Source organism: Eublepharis macularius, chromosome 12, assembly GCF_028583425.1.
Source record: "Eublepharis macularius isolate TG4126 chromosome 12, MPM_Emac_v1.0, whole genome shotgun sequence".
Lineage (NCBI taxonomy): Eukaryota > Metazoa > Chordata > Lepidosauria > Squamata > Eublepharidae > Eublepharis > Eublepharis macularius.
The window spans coordinates 36,339,095-36,345,143 of record NC_072801.1 but is presented as its reverse complement, the minus strand read 5'-3'; positions in this window follow the sequence as shown (position 1 = coordinate 36,345,143).

The window sequence follows — 6,049 nt, the reverse complement described above, 5'->3', positions numbered from 1 at the left end:
CAAACAATATATTATTTTTAAATATACCTGTCACAATACTAAAAAGAAATTGTATATCAAAAGAAATATGATAGATAAAAAATAACCACTTCTCTATATTTTTATGTTTAACTGGAGTCAATTTCCTCCTTTAGATCTCAGCCACTGCATCTCCACCACATTTGATGGAAATTTACACTTTGAAACACACACACACACACACACACACACACACACACACAGAGTGCAGTGGTCAGAGTAATGGACTAGGATTGGGAGAGCTTGATTTCAATCCCCATTCGTCCATTTGGGTGTCTTTGGGTGAGTCACCCTGTCAGCCTATCCTACATCACAAGGTTGTTGTTGTGCTGATAAAATGAAGACGGGAGAACCACTTATGCTGGTCTGAGCTCCTAGAAGGAAGCACAGGATAAAAATGTACTATAAAGGGACAGGCAGACAGGCTGCCCCTGGCTTGCTTCTCCATGGCTGGCATTATCAGAGGCAGGGAGCAGGGTTAGCTTCTACTTGAAGGGGTTCCTGAGTGCACTTCATTGTTGTCTCCCACACAAATGAATGGCTCCCATAGGAAAAACAAAAGCAGATCTCTGAGGTGCAATGTTACTGTGACAACAAAATTGTCTTTCAGGGACTTGGCCCACATTGATCAGGATCCCATGGAAGATATTTTGCTAGTAATGATGTGGAATATTTGCACAGTACATTTCAAGTATTCACAGCGCAACAGTCCTATAAGGTAGTCCAGGATGGCATGGACAGAAGTCTGAAACAGCACAGTGGCTTGCTTAATGAGAGTTAGTGTAGGTGCCTGCAAGATTCATACCAGGAAGTAATTAGTTTTTTTGCCTCCGTTCACCTTGAGCAGTCCTACTCTTCTAATTGTCTTTTTCCTTTCCGACATACATGTCCTAATGAGAGCAGGCCCTGGAAGGGGTTAACCATCGAGGCAGCCTTGAAATTAATGACTCCAGCCCCCGGAAGGCACTGTTGCTTGGAGTGTGTAGGAGGTCAAGAAAGAAAACGGTCTGACGCAATAGGAAAGGATGGATTCTTTTGTGCTGTTTTGCAACATCGCTGAAAAGGGTTTCCATATTATGGAAAAGGTGTTACAAATGTATCGTTATATAAAGCCCCACGGCTGGCCAATCACCAGTGGAATGAAAGGGGGGGGGGAGACATGGCTACCTGCTCACCTGTTCCCAGCTGATTCCTGCTTGTACAGTGGATTGAAAGCGTCACCTCCAACATCACTGAACCAAATTCCCCTTGTAGGAGGGAGTCCAGGTGTGGTCGAAAGAGACAGCCAGATTGCATTTCTGTCTCCTACAGGAGGGTACAAGGAACAATAGGCAAGAACGTAACTATGCAGAAGAGGACATTTGCATTCACAAAGACCCCAGGTCTACTTCCATCATCTCCAATTAAAAGCTGCAAAGCAGCAGAGCAGGAAAACACCTTTCTCAGCCCAATACCTGCAAGAACTGCTGACATTAGTACAGGCCTGGATGAACCAGGGGTTTGATACAAGGCAGTTCCACCAAGCCAAACGCATCCCATCCACCAGCCACGCACTGGAGACTGGAAGGTGCTTCATCAGCCCTCAATTTCCGCAGTCTCAGGAAGGAATTTCTAAAAAGTGGACAGTGCGTCACGTCCATCATGGGGCACCATTCATGGCTCAGGGACTACTCACTGGGTCCAACGTAGTGCAAATCAGGCCATATTCTCTACCAATCCCTCATGGCACTGTACAGTTACAGAAAAGCTTGGTCAGAGAGGAGAGCAGTTATGGGGTCTTGCAAGAATATATTGAAAGAAGTTTGTGTTATATTTACTTGGAAAACATTCATATTGGAGGAAAGGAGAGCTCTTCCCGCTCTGCTTCCTACTAGTATTTACAGATCAATCCCAGAGATCTCATCGAAGTGGTGTCATGTGGGGATGAAGCACCTCACCTTAAAACCTCATTCTCTGCCACTAATACATCAGATAGTTTAGGCAAGCTGGTCTCTCCCAGTTTTATCCCCTCACCTGCAGTCATGGGGTGCAGTTCAGAACATCCCCTTCTTGTCTCTTCGTTCCCTATTGCCATATTGTTTGTAACTAAAGCCTGGTCAACACGTGCAGCGGAGGCCTGATTTAAATGTTATGCTGGTGAGGCAAAAGAATTTCCCCATGCACCTTTGCACATGCCCCGAGGCAGTCTCGTTTAAACTGGGCTACTGTCCGTGCAAAAGAACATTTTCTGAGGAAGCACCTTGTGGTCTGGGAGCCCAGGCGAGTGTTGCCTTGGTGGGCTTAACCAACCTTGTATTGCTGGTTGGTACAAGTGGTGGCCCAGTTCAAATGAGATGCTGGGAGCATGCCAAGTTGCCAAGGTAAGGGGTTGGACTTGAGCAGCATCACATTTAACTTAAACCAGAATGAGGACTCTACTACTTCAGGCTCCACATGTTGGGCCACATTTTTCAGTGCTCCCCTAAATTACACCGCAAGTAGAATATTTGCACACCAGTGAGCAAGCTGGGATAGAATGTCTAGAACATTTATAGTAGTGCCATCCTCCTTATGTCTACTCAGAATTCTACCTACTGTCTGTTCCATGGGGCTGACTTCCAGGAAAGTGTTCTTAGAAATCCACTGCTAGCTATTTTACTTTCCAGGAGGTATTCTTAGCAACCAAGAACACTTCCTTTCCCTGCAACTTGAAATCTACCACTTCATTCCTCTGCATGGGTAGACTATACCTAAGACGTCTAAACCCCATGACACCTACTGTACCCCCCACCTCCAAAGCACAAGAGTCTGCCTGTCAATTCCTTCAGGCAGGTGAGTGAATTTTCAAATGACAATAGGGCCATTCATCAATAATTGATTGCCTCACCAGATCCAGCTGGCCTGAACCAGCATCATTGCACACCTTTCCCAGTTGAGATCAGCAGGGTCACTTCTGCAGCCAAACTACCGCAGTGACAGCTGGGGCAGGGTCACGAGGAGCAGGACACCAAATCACTGCAGGGGCTCAGCTGGCTCCCTGCTATCAGCAGCACAGAAGGTGCCTGACACTCCCTTCTGGGCCTGGGATGTGCCGCCAGGTCCAAGCCAACCCCTGTCAGCAGTACCACAGGCCCTGGCTTGGATCTGGCTGGCTGTGATTCAGGCCCCAAAGGTATTGAGCATATCTTACAATGGCCTTTGAGATCAGGGCTTTCCCCTCACTCCAGAGTGTTCAGCTTCATGCTGCTGATGCCCAACTCCAAGATAAGCCATCTTGCAGCTGAGCGGCACTGGTAGGAGTGATGGGAGCCGTGCCTCCTCTTGTACATGCCTCCCCCAGCTCCAAGGTGGGCTGCAGAGGCTCCCAAGTGGCCCTTTGAAGCCAGGTCACAGCAGCACAATATGGCAGAGCTGCTGCCCAGTTCCAAGCACCTGCAGAGACACTCTGTAGCCCATGCAAGGGGAGGCAGCTAGCAGTGGCCCCAGTGGGGAGGGCGGGCTGCAGAGAAACTCCACATCCTGGCTTGGACAGAGTGAGAAGCACAAGCCACACCTGTCTCCTCCTTCCCAGTGGTGATGCTTGCAAGATCACTTGGGTAATGAAGTGGTCCTGTTGGCTGAGACTATCACTGGGCTGGCCCAAGGTCCTCCACTGAACTTGTGGGCTGTGTGAAGCTCTGAACCCTGCTTTCCTCTGCAAGAGCAAACAAAGTTTGTGAATCAAGCTGGCTGCATTGGGTGGTGGAGGGAACTTGAGAAGGACTCAGTCTGTGGATCCAGAACAGAGTGTTACTAGATTTCCAATAGCTGACAGTGTATTAGGAATCAGTTCTGCAGTTCTTCATCCTACGCATTCACTCTGACTAAGGAGGCTCTGCAGAGGCCAAGGGGAGAGGAGAGCTTGATGGGGCATGAGTCATGTATGCTTGTATATCATACAGAGCTTTGGCATCATACAACTTTCCTGTTATTGCGTTCAGGCAAAGTGGATGCTTTTACACTCCAAGCTACTGTTGGAAAGGAGCTTTGCCTCTTGGCAGGCCAGGGATGTGGACGTTGTTATTCTAGTGAAGAAATTGGACTGATATCAGTATCTTAAAAAAGAAAACTTCAAGCTTCTAGGGGGGCAGACCTTGTTAATAATGAGTGTAACTCTATATTTGAAGCCACAGAAAAAGCATCTGCCAACGTTTGTGGTGCTCAAGGGTCAAGCCTTTATGCTGTTGTGCGTTCAGACTTCCCCTCCCACATCTTCCAATGCCATCCTTCTGCCCTGCCACTATTTTTGGTCTTTGTTAAGCTGTTCGTATTTTTGCGTAGAGTTCAGTGACTGGGGTTTTGGTCAGAGCATGCAAGCGGAGTAAGTTTTTTCAAGAGATTGAGATGTTCATAATCCCCCCCCCCCATTAATTTGCATCAGAGGTTTAGGAGAAGTTTTTGTCCTGCAAAAACACAGGGGACTTCCTGACTCTGGCCAGCAAAGTCTATTTGTAGCTGAAGCTGCCTGGCTGTGGCACCTCCCCGGGCTGCTGGCTGTGCATTTGAGTTCTAAAATGGAAGTATGGGAAAGAGACAGACATTGGTGCAGGGCAAACCTGCTTCCAGGGTTGTGTACAAGGATCTCCTTGGATCACTGAGTTGTGCTTTTCAGCACTCATCCTGAAAAGCACAAGTCATTGATCCAAGGAGATGGCTGACTCACTTAAAACCTAAGTAGAACTTTGCAGATCAGAACAAGGGTCCATCAAGTCCAGCATCCGGTTTCCAACAGTGACCAGTCATAGAGCCAAGCGACAAGTGACGCCTGACACAGGTTGGACACTTGTCAGCTTCCCTCAAGTTCTGATGGGAAATGTAGACATCCTGGTCTTGCAGCTGTAATGGAGAGCCAAGCTGTAAAACCAGGACGCCTACATTTCCCATCAAAACTTGAGGTAAGCTGACAAGTGTTCAACCTGTGTAAGGCATCACTTGTAGCTTGGCTCTTAGAGAAGCCCACAAAAAGGTTATGAACACAATAATCTCCTCTCTTGCTGTTACTCCTGGCATCTGGACTTTAGAGATACACTGCCTCTAAACATGGAGATTCCATTATGCAATCCTGACTCATAACTAGATTGGGATGGTGTGGACCAATTTCAAAATTAATGATGCTCAAACCTGGCTAGAAGTCCTGCTCTCCATCGCGGATGTATTTTCCTAATCTCAGATATGTGATATTTGTTGTGGGGTGAAGAAACAATACTCGCTACAGCTCAGAGGAATTGTTGTTTGTGTTAGTACTTCACACTGAACTCCACCTTGCCATATGCTGGAGCTGAGCCCTAATTATCTTTAGTTCAGATGAAACTCTGTATAGATCAGTTAATTCATTTGTGCGTGTTAATTTAGGATCGGGTCTGAAACAGGAAACTGCTTGGAACCGGAAGCCTTCACCATTTTTAAAAATTATTCTAAATCATACCCGTTGTATCATTCTGTATACCTTTTTCCTATAATGAGTTCAAAGTGTGGGGAAAGAAGGAAATGACATTAGCAAGGAATGTTCTGTGCGTATAAAATCTGGGTTTACAGCAAACATTTTTAGAAGGTAAGGGGGATTGTTTTGAAAACGGGCAGTGGAATGGGAAAGACTCATCATAGTTTGAGACTCCTTCCCAGGCAGCAAATATTTCCCAAACAGCCCACTGGGGTAAAAGCTACTAGTTCACAGGAGAAGTGCCTCGAAGAACCATAATAAAGCAGTGGGTTAACCTGGCATAGTCTCTGGGCTAGTCTCTGTGAAGTTTATAGTGCATTGGAGTATTCCCAGGTATACTGCCTCTAAATGGGGAGGTTCCATTTTTAGTTTTCATAGCTGGATAGATATTGATGACTTACCTTTCATGAATATGCCTAGTTCTTGATTCGGTTTCGTTTTCTCAGCCATGCCGGACGCTCCTCTCGGCTGGTCCGGGAGGAAACGACCGGGCACCCTGACCGGGCGGCTGATCCGCAAGGATTAGCCCCCAGGACTCCCAGGGAGGGAGCCCGGGTCCGGGACGCGGCGGGA